Here is a 19,631-nt window from a genome sequence, read left to right on the forward strand (position 1 = left end):
TACAACTTTCCTTCTGTGTCATCCAACTGCTCTTAAATACAAGTAAAACTAAATGCATGCTCTTCAACCGATCGCTGCCTGCACCTGCACGCCCGTCCAGCATCACTACTCTGGACGGTTCTGACTTAGAATATGTGGACAACTACAAATACATAGGTGTCTGATTAGACTGTAAACTCCCATTCCAGACTCACATCAAACATCTCCAATCCAAAGTTAAATCTAGCATTGGCTTCCTATTTCACAACAAAGCATTCTTCACTCATGCTGCCAAACATACCCTCGTAAAACTGACCATCCTACCGATCCTTGACTTCGGCAATGTCATTTACAAAATAGCCTCCAATACTTTACTCAATAAACTGGATGGAGTCTATGACAGTGCCATCTGTTTTGTCACCAAAGCCCCATATTCTAACCACCACTGCGACCTGTACGCTCTCGGTGGCTGGCCCTCGCTTCATACTCGTCGCCAAACCCACTGGCTCCAGGTCATCTACAAGACCCTGCTAGGTAAAGTCCCCCCTTATCTCCGCTCACTGGTCACCATAGCAGCACCCACCTGTAGCACGCGCAACAGCAGGTGGTCACCCACCAAAGCCAATTCCTCTCTCTAGTCACCCACCAAAGCCAATTCCTCCTTTGGCCATCTCTCCTTCCAGTTCTCTGCTGCCAATGACTGGAACGTACTACAAAAATCTCTGAAACTGGAAACACTTATCTCCCTCACTAGCTTTACGCACCAGCTGTCAGAGCAGCTCACAGATCACTGCACCTGTACATAGCCCATCTATAATTTAGCCCATACTACTACCACCTCTTCCCTACTGTATTTATTTATTTATTTATTTTGCTCCTTTGCACCCCATTATTTCTATTTCTACTTTGCACTTTCTTCCACTACAAATCTACCATTCCAGTGTTTTACTTGCTATATTGTATTTACTTTGCCACCATGGCCTTTTTTGCCTTTACCTCCCTTATCTCACCTCATTTTCTCACATTGTATATAGACTTATTTTTCTACTGTATTATTGACTGTATGTTTGTTTTACTTCATGTGTAACTCTGTGTTGTTGTATGTGTCGAACTGCTTTGCTTTATCTTGGCCAGGTCGCAATTGTAAATGAGAACTTGTTCTCAACTTGCCTACCTGGTTAAATAAATGTGAAATAAATAAAAATAAATAAATAAATATAGGACAAAACACACAACACTACATAAAAAGAGACCTAAGACAAAAACATAGCAAGGCAGCAACTCATGACAACAAAGCCTGGTAGCAACACAACATGACAAAAACACATTGTAATAGCACAAAACATGGCACAACTGTCATTAAGAGTGTCCATGATTGAGTCTTTGAATGAAGAGATTGAGATAAAACTATGCAGTTTGAGTATAGAGTGCAGTGACGTGTCCTATGAGGAGCATTGGTGGCAAATCTGATGGCCGAATGGTAAAGATCTAGCTGCTCGAGAGCACCCTTACCTGCCGATCTATACATTATTTCTCCGTAATCTAGCATGGGTAGGATGGTCATCTGAATCAGGGTTAGTTTGGCAGCTTGGGTGAAAGAGGAGCGATTATGATAGAGGAAACCAAGTCTAGATTTAACTTTAGCCTACAGCTTTGATATGTGCTGAGAGAAGGACAGTGTACCGTCTAGCCATACTCCCAAGTACTTGTATGAGGTGACTACCTCTAAACCTTCAGAGGTAGTAATCACACCTGTGGGGAGAGGAGCATTCTTCTTACCAAACCACATTACCTTTGTTTTGGAGGTGTTCAGAACAAGGTTAAGGCTAGAGAAAGCTTGTTGGACACTAAGAAAACTTTGTTGTAGAGCATAAAACACAAAATTCTGGGAGGGGCCAGCTGAGTATAAGACTGTATCATCTGCGTATAAATGGATGAGAGAGCTTCCTACTGCCTGAGCTATGTTGTTGATGTAAATTTAGAAGAGGGTGGGGCCTAGGATTGAGCCTTGGGGTACTCCCTTGGTGACAAGCAGTGGCTGAGACAGCATATTTTCTGACTTTATACACTGCACTCTGAGTGTAGTTAGCAAACCAGGCCAAAGATCACACAGAGACTCCAATACTCTGAAGCCGGCCCACAAGAATGGAATGATCTACCGTATCAAAATCTTTGGCCAAGTCAATAAAAATAGCAGGACAACATTGCTTGAATCAAGGGCATTGAGGACCTTTAAGATTGCAGTGACACATCCATAACCTGAATGGAAACCAGATTGCATACCAGAGAAAATACTTTAGAAAATACTATTGACAAGTTTTTCCAACACTTTTGATAAACAGGCCAAAATAGAAATAGCTTATAACAGTTAGGATCAGCTTGATTTCCACCTTTAAATGAAGGATGAACCGTGGCTGCCTTCCAAGCAATGGGAACCTCCCCATAAAGGAGAGACAGGTTAAAAATATCGGAGATAGGCTTGGTGGTAATAGGGGCAGCAACCTTAAAGAAGAAAGGGTCTAAACCATCTGACCCAGATGTTTTTTTGGGGTCAAGTTTTGGAGCTCCTTAAGCACCTCAGACTCAGTTACTGCCTGCAGGGAGAAACTTTGTAGTGGGGCACAGGAAAAAGAGGGAGAAGCATTGGGGATAGTTGCATTAGAAAAGGTAGGAGATGAGGAAATGTTGGATGGGCAAGGAGGCACGGCTGCGTCAAATAGGAATCCTCACTTAATGAAGTGGTGATTAAAGAGCTCAGCCATGTGCTTCTTGTCAGTAACAACTACATCATCAACTTTAAGGGACATGGGCAGCTGTGAGGAGGAGAGTTTATTCTCCAGGTCTTTAACCGTTTTCCAGAACTTCTTGGGGTTAGACCCACAGAGAGAGAACTGCTCCTTAAAGTAACTAACTTTGGCCATCCGGATAGCCTGAGTGCACTTGTTTCTCATTTGCCTGAACGAGAGCCAGTCAGCCTGAGTATGCATGTGCCGAGCCTTCCGCCAAATGTAATTCTTGAGGTGGAGTAACTCTGCAAGATCATGGTCGAACCAGGGGCTGAACCTGTTTAAGTCTCATTTTCTTTATGAGGGAGTGTTTGTTAACAATACCACTGAAAATATAAAAAAAGAAGGTCCAAGAGTCTTGGACAGAGTGGATCAAGCTGATTCTATACCATTTTACAGAGGCCAGTTCACGAAGGAGGACTTGCTCATTAAAGTTTTTAGCAAGCGTCTATGATAAATCAGGACAGGCCATTTCACTGTGCAGCCATTATGACACAGGCTGTAAAACAGTGTAAAACAGTGATCACTAAGGTCATTACAGAAAACACCAGACTGATGTCTGGTGATGTCAGCTCTGCAGTGCTGATTTATGACATCTGAATGTGCATCAGATGGCAACAAGTTCATATTGTACAGCAATTTCATCAGGTAACATGAATACAAAGCCAGCGAGAGGTGGTTAGAATGGGATGGGAGGCCAAAAGTCTGTGTAACCAATAGAGAGTCAGAGTCCAGAGTGTAGGAACAAACATAGTCTGTCCCACGGTTGGGTAAAGAAAGTTCGTAGTCAACAAAGCATGCAGGAGTCATGAGGCAAATAGCAAAATAGCAAAATGCACAAGAAAAAATGAAATATATAGAGGTGTTGTCACAGCTGTTTGAATGAGCGGACCAAGATGCAGCGTTTTCGTAGTTCCACATGTTTTATTAAATCAGTTAAACTGAATGCAACCATTAGACATTACAAGTATATACAAAACAACAAACCGTGACGCTGAAGGAACAATAACCTCACGAAGAACAATCACCCACAAACACCTGTGGGACAAACCTAACTAAATAGGAACTCCAATTAGAGACAACGACAACCTGCTGCCTCTAATTGGAGGTCATGCCAAACACCACCAACATGGAAATGCAAACCTAGAACCAAAACATAGACATACCAAACCCAGACAAACACCCCCTGTCACGCCCTGACCTATTCTACCATAGAAAATAACACTCACTATGGTCAGGACGTGACAGTACCCCCCCACAAGGTGCGGACTCCGACCGCGCCTAAAAAACACAACACAAAGGGAGGGTAGGGTGGGTGACAACTGTCTATGGCGGCGGCTTTGGTTCCGGGCGTGGTACGCCCACTGCCCGCTGATCCCCCTGCTTCTGTATGACTGGGGGAACCATACCATGGGTCCTCGTCGGATTCTTCGGACCACCAACTGCCGCTGATGATTCTGGGCTGCAGACCGGGGCTGCAGACCGCCGCTGATGACTCGGGGCTGCAGACCGCCGCTGATGACTCGGGGCTGCAGGCCGTCGCTGCAGGCTCCGAACTGGGAGGCTTCTCTGGATGCTCCGAACTGGGGAGCGTCGCTGGAGGCTCCGGACTGGGAGGCGTCGCTGGAGGCTCCGGACTGGGAGGCGTCGCTGGAGGCTCCGGGCTTTGGAGCATCGCTGGAGGCTCCGGGCTGAGGAACGTCGCTGGAGTCTCCGTGCTGAAGAGCGTCTCTGTAGGTTCCGGACTGGGGACCTTCGCTGCAGGCTCCGTGCCATGGGTCATCACTACTGGTTCCGTGTCATGGATAATCACTGGAGGCTTTGTGCCATGGATCATCACTGGAGGCTCCGGGCCATGGGTTATCACTGGAGGATTTGTGCCATAGATCACCCTTACAAGCTCCGGGCCATGGATCATCACTGGAGGCTTCGTGCTGCATGGGGCTGGCATAGGAGGCGCCAGGCTAGTCACACACACCTTCAGGCTAGTGCGGGGAGCAGGGACAGGACGTACTGGGCTCTGGTGACGCACTGGAGGTCTGCTACGTGGGACTGGTATAGGAGGCGCCAGGCTAGTACCACATACCTTCGGGCTAGTGCGGGGAGCAGGAACAGGGCATACTGGGCTATGGTGGCGCACTTGAGGTAGAGTGCGCGGAGCAGGCACAGGGTACACTGGGTCTTGGAGGCGCTCTGGAGGTCTGGAGCGCACGGCCTGCACAACCCGCCCTGGCTGGATACTCAACTCCACTCGATCACTGCGGGGTGCGGGCACAGTTCGCACCGGCCTTTGTATGCGCCCTGACGACAGTGCACGTCACCGCAAAATATGGTGTCTGCTCCACCACTTGCTCCTCATAGTAAGCCCAGGAAGTTGTCTCAGGACTCCATCCTGACTCTGCCCAACTCCCCTTGTGCCCCCCCCTAAAATAATTTTGGGGCTGCCTCTCAGTCTTGCCTTTAGGTGCATTTAGAGCCTCTTCTCGCCGCCGCTCTGCTCTTGCTGCCTCCACTTCTTCCCATGGATGGCAATTCCATCCCTTCTGGATCTTCTCCCATGTCCAGGATCCCTTGCCGTCCAATATCTGCTCCCATGTCCATTCCCCCTGCTGCTCCTTCTTACGCTGCTTGGTCCTTCTTTGGTGGGTGATTCTGTCACAGCTGTTTGAATGAGCGGACCAAGATGCAGCGTTTTTGTAGTTCCACATGTTTTACTAAATCAGTGAAACCGAATGCAACCATTAGACATTACAAGTATATACAAAACAACAAACCGTGACGCTGAAGGAACAATAACCTCACGAAGAACAATCACCCACAAACACCTGTGGGACAAACCTAACTAAATAGGACCTCCAATTAGAGACAACGACAACCTGCTGCCTCTAATTGGAGGTCATGCCAAACACCACCAACATAGAAATGCAAACCTAGAACCAAAACATAGACATACAAAACCCAGACAAACACCCCCTGTCACGCCCTGACCTATTCTACCATAGAAAATAACACTCACTATGGTCAGGACGTGACAGGTGTGGACTCGAGTCACATGACTTGGACTCGAGTCAGACTCGAGTCACAAATATGATGACTTGCAACTCGACTTTGACTTTAACAGCAATGACTTGACTTGGACTTATGACTCGACCTGACTTAATACCCTCCCCAATCCGAAATATAAAAAATGATTCTATTAAAAAAAGTGTGCAGCGCATCAACTCTTCATTTAATGGATTACAGTTTGAATCGGACAGCAGAAAAAGTTGTGCGTGGCCGTGCAGAGGAACGTCGGCGGGTGAGTTCAGATGGAGCCCTTGGAAAGATGATACCCCAAATTATTATTTTCGGATATAAAGACATGCTGTATCAAAAAAAATTGGATTGTAACTTGCAAAACATGCGGGAAGAAAATGGCAGACGGAGGCGTAACAATTTCCAACTTTGTTCGACATTTGAAGCTGCACAAAGAATGGTAAGTCGTGGCTAATATAGCCGACAGCTATATATTTTATTACTTTACTAGTGTGTAATGTAGGCTAACGTAACATTAAATCAATGAGCCTCCACACAGTCAGTCAGTGCGGGAAAGTGATCATTGCACCCAAGATTGAGCTACAACTGGCTAGGCAGTTGGTAGCCTCGAAACAAAGTTTAGGACTTGAGACTTGACTTGATACTTGACGGTCTTGACTTGAGACTTGACTCGGTCTTGCCTGTCTTTACTTGGGACTTGATTTGGGACTTGAGTGCTAAGACTTGAGACTTACTTGTGACTTGTAAAACAATTACTTGGTCCCACCTCTGGAGATATATAATAACTTGGGGCTAGCCATTTTAAGTTCAGAATCACTCTCCCCAACAGTGTCTGTGTGCTGGAGGCAAGCAAAAGCTTGGGGGGGGGGGGGGTACCTGTACCAGACTGGGGGAGACAACCACGGCAGATGGTGAGCAGATCGCCAGGTGGAATCAAAGCAGCAGTGCAGCAGGCAACGGGTGTCACACCCTCTTGGGAGAAGCTTTAATTTCTGGAGGCAGACTTCTTGTAGAAAATGCCAGTGGATGGACTGAACAGCAGGAGGGGGCTTCAAGGCCTCTGGATTTGAGTGGAGTAGCCTACCATTTGTTGGGCTCAAAGGCTTCGCCACCTCTCGCTTCATATGTCAGTGCTAATTGAAGTTGTATCTCTTTGTCCTAGCAAGCTTGGTAGCCTTAGCATTTAGTCCTTATGAAGTAAAATATGTAATTGTAATGTATTTTTCTTCTTTGCTTTTGAAAGTAAAAAAATAGCTTCAGACTAAGCATTACTTAGATGGTGTTTGGTGTTTGGTTGGATGGTGTTTTCGGGTCTCTGCTTGTTTGCCAGAGCATTTGCTTTATAGTTTGGGAATAATAATCCTTGGGTGTAGGAAGCATTCCAGGTAATTCCGTCCAAAATCAGGTTGTAGGTGTGGAGTTTTGATTTGTAGTGAAGGTTATGTTGTTTAGGGTAGCATCCTGTATATATTTTGTTTGTCTAACTCTAAATGTATCTATTTTTTTTAAACATGCTGAAAAATCTGAGAGCTCATCTGCTCATGACCTCACTCTCTTTTATTTTATTTTACCTTTATTTAACTAGGCAAGTCAGTTAAGAACAAATTCTTATTTTCAAAGACGGCCTAGGAACAGTGGGTTAACTGCCGTGTTCAGGGGCAGAACGACAGATTTGTACCTCTCTCTGGACAAAGTACACAATAGCATTTTATACAATAACGACATCCCGAGGACCATTGTGGTGCCATTCATCCGCCTCCATCACCTCATGTTTCAGCATGATAATGCACGGCCCCATGTCACAATCTGTACACAATTCCTGGAAGCTGAAAATGTCCCAGTTCTTCCATGGCCTGCATAGTCATCAGACCTGTCACCCATTAAGCCTGCTTGGGATGCTCTGGATTGACATGTACAACAGCATGTTACAGTTCCCGACAATATCCAGCAACTTCGCACAGCCATTGAAGAGGAGTGGGATAACATCCCACAGGCCTCAATCAACAGCCTGATCAACTCTATGCGAGGTAGATGTGTTGTTCTGCATAAGGCAAATGGTGGTCACACCAGATGCGACAAATGTATTTTTACTGTTGTTTTATTTCTTTACTTACCTACACACACACACACACACACACACACACACACACACACACACACACACACACACATACCTTTTTTTTTCTTTCTTCGCACTATTGGTTAGAGCCTGTAAGTAAGCATTTCACTGTAAGCTATAAAAGACAGGTCAAGGGCAAGCAGGTCACTAATCCAGATAGGTGGGGTAAAGGTACAGGACGGTATTTAGGCTCAGGGTCAGGACAGGCAGAAAAGGTCAAAACCAGGAACAATTGAGAGACAACGAACTGGCAACACAGGTATAAATACACAGGGGATAATGGGTGACACCTGGAAGGGGGTGGAGACAATCACAAGTGAAACAGATCAGGGTGTGGGTTAACTGCCTTGTTCAGGGGCAGAATGACAGATTTGTACCTTGTCAGCTCAGGGACTTGAACTTGCAACCTTTCAATTACTAGTCCAACACTCTAACCACTAGGCTACCCTGCTGCCCCATTGGGACAGTAACCGAAAGGTTGCTGGTTTGAGTCGACGGTTAAAATCTGTTTTTGTGCCCTTGAGCAAGGCACTTAACCCTAATTGCTCTGGATAAGAGTGTCTGCTAAATGACTTAAAATTAAATGGGAACTGTGTCTCAAAGTGGGGCAAATCAAGGAGAAACAGAGCTCTTGAATGTGCAGCTGCCCTATATCAATGCAGACTGAATATGTACAGAATGTGAGCAATGGAACTCAGTAACATTAAATTAAATTGATGAAAAAAGACTTGCTGTTAATTATTTTCTCTGTTGAAAACCCACCCCCTCATTTAACATTTTCAGTGTATAACCAAATGTCTTGAAAAAAATTCACATCATTCAAACCCAACCGTTTGAAAAGCCTGCATATGTGTAATTTAGAGGAACTACATTTTTCAAAATGTCATTAATAATCATAATAATGGATTGCATTTTCCATTACGCTTTCACTAGTCTCAAAATGTTTAACATTGTATGGGTAGCACCTACCTGGGTAATACATGTCAGCCTCACATCGGCTTCCAATGCAAAGAAGCAAGTGGGGGTTTTGCATCCCTGCCACTGTCCTTGGGCATTGGCTTGGCCTCCACCACTTGGATGATCTCCCATTAAGGTACCCACCAGGCCTAACCCAGCTTAATTTAACATAAAGTCAACAGAGGAAAAGTATGACAGCTGACTGCCACACAAACACACATTTCTCTTCAAGCCACAGGTGTTATTTACTCTTTCATATGCAATTACACACTCGGTCCAAGGGAGGAAAGCTGTCATTCTCTTGATGGCATTTTTATGTGCCAGTCACTTTTATAGTGGTTCTCCAGAGAGACATTTTAGCGAGTGGCGAGTATTCAGTGTGCTAAAGCTCATGCTGGTGTTTTTCATTTCAAGGACACATAAATCATTACCTGCCTTTCACTGAAATCCCTTTTCCATCCTTTGAGCCCACCCAAGCACTCCAGTGATGATTGGCAGGAGGTATTGCATACATAGAGCTCAGAGTTATGAAATGAACACATGACCACCGGTTATACTTCTCACCATCCAGGCAACACCTTAAATGCCAACACTGGTGACTCATACAAAAGAGGGGTATCATTTGAGGGAAGAGGTGTCGGAGTGGTTCATGTTTTATAATTAGACTGAATCCATTAGAGAACAAGTACAGACAGAAAACTTTTAAGTGCAATTATTTGAAGTCGCTCTGGATAAGAGCGCTTGCTGCTAAATTACTAAAATATAGTGTAAATGTAAAATGTATTTTTGTTATTCTTCCTAGATTTTAAACTATACAGAACAAAAATATAGATGCAACATGTAAAGTGTTGGTCCCATGTTTCATGAGCTGAAATAAAAGATCCCAGAAATGTTCCATACTCACAAAAAGCTTATTTCTGTCAAATTTTGTGCACACATTTGTTTACATCCCTGTTAGTGAGCATTTCTCCTTTGCCATGATAAGATAATCCATCCATCTTGCAGGTGTGGTTTATCAAGAAGCTGATTAAACAGCATGATCATTACACAGGTGCAACTTGTGCTGGGGACAATAAAAGACCACTCTAAAATGTGCAGTTTTGTCACACAACACAATGCCACAGATGTCTCAAGTTTTGGCATGCTGACTGCAGGAATGTCCAACACAGCTGTTGCCAGAGAATTGAATGTTCATTTCTCTACCATAAGCCACCTCCAACGTCATTTTTGAGAATTTGGCAGTTTGTCCAACTGGCCTCACAACCGCAGACCACATGTGACCACGCCAGCCCAGGACCTCCACATCCGGCTTATTCACCTGCGGGATCGTCTGAGACCAGCCACCCGGACAGCTGATGAAACTGTGGATTTGCACCACCGAAGAATTTCTGCACAAACTTTCTGAAACCGTCTCAGGGAAGCTCATCTGAGTGCTCGTTGTCCTCACCAGGGTCTTGACCTGACTGCAGTTCAACGTCGTAACAGACTTCAGTAGGTAAATGCTCACTTTTGTTGGCCACTGGCATGCTGGAGAAGTGTGCTCTTCACGAATGAATCCTGGTTTCAACTGGATCGGGCAGAGGGCAGACACTGTGTGTGGTGTCGTGTGGGCAAGTGGTTTGCTAATGTCAACGTTGTGAACAGAGTGCCCCATGGTGGTGGTGGTGGGGTTATGGTATGGGCAGGCATAAGCTAAAGACAACGAACACAGTTGCATTTCATCGATGGCAATTTGAATACACAGAGATACAGTGACGAGATCCTCAGGCCCATTGTCGTGCCATTTAACCACCGCCATCACCTCATGTTTCAGCATGATAATGCACAGCCCCATGTTGCAAGGATCTGTACACAATTCCAGGAAGCTGAAAATGTCCCAGTTCTTCCATGGCCTGCATGCTCACCAGACATGTCACCCACTGAGCATGTGTGGGATGCTCTGAATTTACATGTATAAAAGTGTGTTCCAGTTCCTGCCAATACCCAGAAACTTAGCACAGCCATTGAAGAAGAGTGGGATAACATCCCACAGGCCTCAATCAACAGCCTGATTAACTCTATGTGAAGGAGATACTGACTGGTTTTCTGATCCACGCCCCTACCTTTTTTTAAGGTATCTGTGACCAACAGATGCATATCTGTATTCCCAGTCATGTGAAATCCATAGATTAAGACCTAATGAGTTCATTTCAATTGACTGATTTCCTTATATAAAATGTAACTCAGCAAAATCTTTCAAAATGTTGCATGTTGCGTTAATACTTTTGTTCAATGTAGCTCCATGTGTATGAATAAAATGCTTTACAGCTGCCTTGAGACCTATTTTCTGCCAAAATGCCATATTAGTTTGAGAATGCACATCCCGCAAATCATTTAAACCTACATCACATGATCATTTCTTCCTCATTCACCCACATTGAAATTATTCATGAAATCAATAACTTGCTAATATCAGATAACATTCACATATTAGCCATTTCTGAGACTCACTTAGATAATTCATTTGATGATACATCAGTAGCAATACAAGGATATAACATTCATAGAAGAGACAGAAATGCTTATGGGGGAGGTGTTGCTGTATATATTCAGAGCCATATCCCTGTAATGCTTAGAGAATATCTTATGTCAAGTGTTATTGAAGTGTTGTGGTTGCAGGTTCACCTGGCACATCTAAAGCCTTTTCTTTGGTGGTGTTGCTATAGGCCACCAAGTGCTAACAGTCAGTATCTAAATAATATGTGTGAAATGCTTGATAGTGTATGTGACGTAAACAGAGAGGTCTACTTTCTTGGGGACCTGAATATTGACTGGTTTTCATCAAGCTCTCTGCTCAAGAGGAAGTTTCTTACTGTAACCAGTGCCTGTAATCTGGTTCAGGTTATTAATCAACCTACCAGGGTGTTTACAAACACTACAGGAACAAGATCATCCACATGTATTGATCACATTTTTACTAATGCTGTAGAACTTTGTTCTAAAGCTATATCCCTACCCATTGGATGCAGTGATCACAATATTGTGGCTATATCCAGGAAAGCCAAAGTTCCAACAGCTGGGCCTAAAATACTGTATAAGAGATCATACAAAAGATTTTCCTGTTACTCTTATGTGGATGTGAGTCACAGGAAATGTGATTAAAGAGGAGCATCCAGATGCTGCACTTCATGAATTTATGAAATCGCTTCTTCCAATTATTGATAAACATGCACCTGTTAAGAAACTGACTGTTAGAACTGTTAAGGCTCCATGGATTGATGAGGAATTGAAAAACTGTATGGTTGAAAGGGATGGGGTAAAATTAATGGCTAATAAGTCTGGCTGCACATCTGACTGGCTTACTTACTGCAAATTGAGAAATTACGTGACTAAACTCAACAAAAAGAAGAAGAAACTTTATTATGAAGCCAAGATCAATGATATAAAGAATGATGGAAAAATACTTTGGAGTACTTTAAATGAAATTATGAGCAGAAAGACAAATTGAACTCCATCTCTCATCGAATCAGATGGCTTATTCATCACAAAACCATTTGATGTTTCCAATTATTTCAATGATTATTTCATTGGCAAAGTGGGCAAACTTAAGCAGGAAATTCCCACAATGAACAGTGAGCAATTGTATTCATGCATAAAAAAAACAAATAATGAATGAAAAGCAGTGTAAGTTTGCAATTTGTAAAGTTAGTGAGGGAGAGGTGGAAAAATGATTGTTGTCGATCAATAATGACAAACCTCCTGGCATTGACAACTTAGATGGAAAGCTACTGAAGATGGTAGCTGACTCTATAGCCACTCCTATCTGTCATATCTTTAATCTGAGCCTAGAGGAAAGTCTTTGTCCTCAGGCCTGGAGGGAGGCAAAAGTAATTCCGCTACCCAAGAGTGGTAAAGCGGCCTTTACTGGTTCTAACAGCAGACCTATACGCTTGCTGCCAGCTCTTAGCAAACTGTAGGAAAAAATTGTGTTTGACCAAATACAATGCTATTTCTCTGTAAACAAATTAACAATCCACTTTCATCATGCTTATAGAGAAGGGCATTCAACATGTACTGAAATGGCACAAATGACTGATGATTGGTTGAAAGAAATTGATAATAAGAAGATTGTGGGAGCTGTAATGTTAGATTTCAGTGCAGCCTTTGATATTATTGACCATAACCTATTGTCGAAAAAACGTATGTGCTATGGCTTTTCAACCTCTGCCATATCGTGGATTCAGAGCTATCTATCTAATAGAACTCAGAGGGTTTTCTTTAATGGAAGCTTCTCTCATGTCAAACATGTAAAGTGTGGTGTACCGCAAGTCAGCTCTCTAGGCCCTCTATTCTTTTCTATTTTTACCAATGACCTGCCACGGGCATTAAACAAAGCATGTGTGTCCATGTATGCTGATGATTCAACCATATACACATCAGCAACCACAGCTTATGAAGTCACTGAACCCCTTAACAAAGAGTTGCAGTCTGTTTTGGAATGGGTGTCCAGTAATAAACTGGTCCTGAACATCTCTAAAACTAAGAGCATTGTATTTGGTACAAATCATTCCTTAAGTTCTAGACATTAGCTGAATCTGGTAATGAATGGTGTGGCTGTTGAACAAGATGAGAAGACTAAATAACTTGGCATTACCTTACATTGTAAACTGTCATGGTCAAAACATATAGATTCAATGGTTGTAAAGATGGGGAGAGGTCTAGCTGTAATAAATAGATGCTCTGCTTTTTTGACACCACACTCCAAAAAGCAAATTCTGCAGGCTCTAGTTTTGTCTATTCTTGATTATTGCCCAGTTGTGTGGTCCAGTGCTGCAAGGAAAGACCTAGTTCAGCAGCAGCTGGCCCAGAACAGAGCGGCACGTTTTGCTCTCATTAATGTGATGAAAATCCCAAATTATTTGCATAGTCAACTTACACACAGCTCTGACACACACACTTATCCCACCAGACATGCCACCAGGGGTCTTTTCACAGTCCCCAAATCCAGAACAAATTCAAGAAAGCATACAGTATTATATAGAGACCTTATTGCATGGAACTTCTTTCCATCTCATATTGCTCAAATAAACAGCAAACCTGGTTTCAAAAAACAGATAAAGCAACACCTCGCGGCACAATGCCTCTCCCCTATTTGACCTAGACAGCTTTTGTGTATGCATTGATTTGTAGGATACATGTGCCTTAAATTTTTTTAATGTAGTTCTGTCCTTGAGCTGTTCTTGTCTATTGATGTTTTGTATTATGTCATTCTGTATTATGTTTCATGTGTTGTGTGGACCCCAGGAAGAGTAGCTGCTGCTTTTACAACAGCTAACGGGGATCCTAATAAAATACCAAATTCTGTTCAAGTCAAATCATGGTTAACATCTGATAGTCATTTAATTCTCATTCTAATTAAAAATAAATGTAACTATGTGTAATCACTGCATGCTGTAGATGATGCATATTTACATAGCAACTATCACAGTGTACCCCTGCCTCTTCTGTGAACCTTTTCATTATGCCGTTTTATCACACGTCAGAACTTCAACGAAAGTTGTCTCATGGAAATTAGCAGAGTAACCCTTCATCTCACCGCACATCTCATAGATTGGCAAGTTGATTCAAAGGTATCTGGAATCAGATTCTCAGGAATAATGAGGCTGAGGCCTCCCCCTTAGGGTTTCACCTTGCCCACTGTCCCTGTGTTAACACACAAGGCTAATTAATCATGCACTCTAGCAGTGGTGGTGTACTAAATCACGACCAACAAGCAGATCTCCACACACTGGGGAGCCCTGCCTGCACTGAGGGTGATCGTTTGGTAGTTCCAGTGGGACTTCACAGACTAACTTGGGGGTAATGAACTCAATCACTCCTACCAAGATCATAAATGGTCATAAACAACATATTTCATGTAGTGTAAAACTTTGAGGGCTGGTTTCCAGGACTCAGATTAAGCCTAGTCCAATGGAGAATTTTCATTGAAAGCGCTTTTTATTAATCTGTCTCCCAAAAACCAGCCATTTTACAATCCCACAGGGTGTCACTTTAAAGAAAGTGTCCCTAATACCAACGTGGTCTCAAGGCAATTCGTACTATACTGTATGTAACTCTGTGACACTCCATTTAGTATATGTTATGTTATGTTAGGCTACATTATGAATGGAAAAGTGGTCGTACAATATCATACAATTTAGAGGACGTATAGTATCAGATGTCTTAACCCTGTGGGAAATAGCATACAAATTAGATTACATAATTATCATACTTCTTAGAGGACGTATAGTATTGCACTGTCACGACTTCTACTGAAGTTGATGCCCCTCCTTGTTCTGGTGGTGTTCGGCGGTCGACATCACCGGCCTTCTAGCCACCATTGATCAGTTTTTCATTTTCCATTGGTTTTGTCTGGTCTCTTTACACACCTGTTTCATATCCCAGTAATTATATGTTGTGTATTTAACCCTCTGATTCCCCTCATTTCTCTGTCGGTGATTGTTTGTTTGTTATGTACGTGTTGTTTCTATATCGGTGTGCGACGGGTTATTGTTTGACCCGGATTCTTTTCTACATTGGTTTTGGAAATAAATATTCAATTTTTAAACCACTCTGTTTTCTCCTGCGCCAGATTGCTTGCTGCACCATTAAAACAAAGGAGAATTACGGGGAGAATTTACGTTGGCGGTTAGGGGAAATAGCAACAAAAGTTAGGAGAAATAAAATTACAAAGCTTTGAATTTACAAGTTAGGTGAATTGGGTTAAGCTTACACTCTTAGAAAAAAGGGTTCCAAAAGTTTTTGGGGCTGTCCCCATAGGAGAACAATTTTTTGGTTGCAGCTAGAATCCTTTTTGGTTCCAGGTAGAACCCTTTTGGGTTCCATATAGAACTCTCTGTGGAAAGGATTTTACATGGAACCCAAAAACGGTCCTACCTGGAACCAAAAGGGTTGTACCTGGAACCAAAAACTATCCTTCAAAGGGTTATCCTATGGGGACAGACGAAAAACCCTAGACCTTTTTTTAAAGTGTAGAATTAGGGTTAGGGTAAGGGTTAGCTAAAATTGTCCCCGACGCTACTCGAATATGCAACTTTTAGATTGCTAGACTGTTAGACTGTGGTGGATTAAGTCTACCCCCCCCCCCCCCCCCCCCCACACTTTCATTTCTGTCTAAAGTAACTAGACCATTAGTAAGTATCATACCTCTTTGAGGTGCTCAGAAATACATAAAGTATATTTTGTATGTCTCTGAGGCCAGGCTGCTAATACCCATGAGGTTACATGGTAATTACAGGTAGGCAGGCGCTGTGATTACATGATCAATGTTGAAGTACTACTGTGTTCTGTCCTTGGTAGCCTATAGAATCAAAATTGTTGTTTTAGACTCGAGCCAATAATAGGAATTTTAGTCTCAGTCAATCATTCTCCATTCCCTTGGAGCCTGTGAGACTGCAACATGTTGATTCAGAGGTTGCGCTGCTATACCCGACACCTCTGTCCCCTGGGCCCTTACTAACAAAGGCCCCCATCCACTGGACTGCTAGGTGCCTCCCAAGCCTCTGCATTAATTCAGTAGGCCTCCTTCAAATCCCCTTCCTGCAATTCAAAAGGCAATTTAAGTTGTTAATCTTACAGTCCATTATAACACTCTCTCTTTTGTTACTCTTAATACACTCCAGCAATTTAAAAGGCAGATAAGGACTTGTTGTCTGCTTGGTAAGGTATTGTTTGGAAGAAATTCCTTGACATTTTAAGTTCCTACTGTTACTGGTGTGCCTGCCAGGGTTTTGCATTGTGTATTGATTTTCCGTCTAAATGATTTACCATGATTGGCACAATGGTTAGACCCAAATGAAATTCATGGGAAGTGGGTAGCTCTAGGCTATAATTAATTTTGATCAGTGTATTTGCCTTTGGAAAACAATTGACTGTGTCATTGATTTGTGTCCTCTCATGCGCTGTACTTTTCCCAATGTTACTTAATCCATCAAAATGATATCTGTGATGACTAGCCCTAGGGATGAGCCACACCAAACACAACGTAGCCCCTGAGACCCTGTTTATATACTCCTGCTTTCCCTACAACTGAATAGAAAGATTTGGATTACACGACGCTGTCACGACTTCTGCCGAAGTCGGTCCCTCTCCTTGTTCAGGCAGCGTTCGGCGGTCGACGTCACCGGCCTTCTAGCCATCGCCGATCCACTTTTCATTTTCCATTTGTTTTGTCTTTGTCTTACACACCTGGTTTCAATCCCCCAATTACCTGTTTATTGTTTAACCCTCTGTTCCCCCATGTTTGTTTGTGAGTGATTGTTTATATGTAGGAAGGTCCGTTATTGTGGGCTCTGTTTTTGTATTGCATTTATTATATGTTGAGTAAAATACGGTTATTTACTTATATCTGCTGTCCTGCGCCTGACTCCTATACACCAGCTCTTACACAGACTTCCTTACAGACGCTTTAGCAGAAACTGAATGGGAAACAGCAGATGAGAACAACAACAGGCTGTAATAGTGTAGGTGGAACATTGGAATACTCCTCCTCTCATAATGTGACTCAGACTCACAGGACATAGGAAGAGATATTTGAACCGACCACATTTACCACCTTTAAAATTCTGCAAAAATGTATGTTATGTACAGTATTGTCATTTCTATTATATATCACGTACAGTGAGGAAAAAAAGTATTTAGTCAGCCACCAATTGTGCAAGTTCTCCCACTTTAAAAGATGAGAGAGGCCTGTAATTTTCATCATAGGTACACTTCAACGATGACAGACAAAATGAGAAAAAAAATCCAGAAAATCACATTGTAGGATTTTTAATGAATTTATTTGCAAATTATGGTGGAAAATAAGTATTTGGTAAATAACAAAAGTCTATCTCAATACTTTGTTATATACCCTTTGTTGGCAATGACACAGGTCAAACGTTTTCTGTAAGTCTTCACAAGGTTTTCACACACTGTTGCTGGTATTTTGGCCCATTCCGCCATGCAGATCTCCTCTAGAGCAGTGATGTTTTGGGGCTGTCGCTGGGCAACACTGACTTTCAACTCCCTCCAAAGATTTTCTATGGGGTTGAGATCTGGAGACTGGCTAGGCCACTCCAGGACCTTGAAATGCTTCTTACGAAGCCACTCCTTTGTTGCCCGGGCGGTGTGTTTGGGATCATTGTCATGCTGAAAGACCCAGCCATGTTTCATCTTCAATGCCCTTGCTGATGGAAGGAGGTTTTCACTCAAAATCTCACGATACATGGCCCCACTCATTCTTTCCTTTACACGGATCAGTCGTCCTGGTCCCTTTGCAGAAAAACAGCCACAAAGCATGATGTTTCCACCACCATGCTTCACAGTAGGTATGGTGTTCTTTGGATGCAACTCAGCATTCTTTGTCCTCCAAACACGACGAGTTGAGTTTTTACCAAAAAGTTATATTTTGGTTTCATCTGACCATATGACATTCTCCCAATCCTCTTCTGGATCATCCAAATGCTCTCTAGCAAACTTCAGACGGGCCTGGACATGTACTGGCTTAAGCAGGGGGACACGTCTGGCACTGCAGGATTTGAGTCCCTGGCGGCGTAGTGTGTTACTGATGGTAGGCTTTGTTACTTTGGTCCCAGCTCTCTGCAGGTCATTCACTAGGTCCCCCCGTGTGGTTCTGGGATTTTTGCTCACCGTTCTTGAGATAATTTTGACCCCTCGGGGTGAGATCTTTCGTGGAGCCCCAGATCGAGGGAGATTATCAGTGGTCTTGTATGTCTTCCATTTCCTAATAATTGCTCCCACAGTTGATTTCTTCATACCAAGCTGCTTACCTATTGCAGATTCAGTCTTCCCAGCCTGGTGCAGGTCTACAATTTTGTTTCTGGTGTCCTTTGACAGCTCTTTGGTCTTGGCCATAGTGGAGTTTGGAGTGTGACTGTTTGAGGTTGTGGACAGGTGTCTTTTATACTGATAACAAGTTCAAACAGGTGCCATTAATACAGGTAACGAGTAGAGGACAGAGGAGCCTCTTAAAGAAGAAGTTACAGGTCTGTGAGACCCAGAAATCTTGCTTGTTTGTAGGTGACCAAATACTTATTTTCCACCATAATTTGCAAATTAATTAATTAAAAATCCTACAATGTGATTTTCTGGATTTTTTTTCTCATTTTGTCTGTCATAGCTGACGTGTACCTATGATGAAAATTACAGGCCTCTCTCATCTTTTTAAGTGGGAGAACTTGCACAATTGGTGGCTGACTAAATACTTTTTTCCCCCACTGTACATATAGTGATTAACTCAACTGCTTTGATTTAATGGTCTATGAAGTCCCACCCACCTATTCACACTACAGACATGTCTCAGAAAAAGTGTCACATTAATCTCTGGTAGGGGGTGGAAGAAAGTTTGAGTTGTTATTGGGCCTATGAATATTTAATGGAGAAGGCCCTTTAATAAAAGTCTGTGAGTAGACCAGTCAAAGAGACGCTGGACCAAAGAAAGCCTTCTGGGAGAAGCTGCCGCATTTCTAACAGAAAAAAAGAATCAGCTACTGAATGATAAAAGAGGACAATAAACCAAGCAGAGAGAGAGAGAAGAGAGAGAGGCAGAGGTACAGTCTATAGCTTCCTCAACAAGGGACAGTGCTTTAAATGCGTGACACAATGGCACAGTTAAAGTGTTGTAAGAGGCATTCAATTTCTGTATAATTGGTCGTGACAGCCATTTTCCAGAAATACTTGAGTTTAAATGTGTCGAGGAAGCCATGTGTGGACCG

This window comes from Salmo salar, chromosome 26, assembly GCF_965601325.2.
Source record: "Salmo salar chromosome 26, fSalSal1, whole genome shotgun sequence".
NCBI lineage: Eukaryota > Metazoa > Chordata > Actinopteri > Salmoniformes > Salmonidae > Salmo > Salmo salar.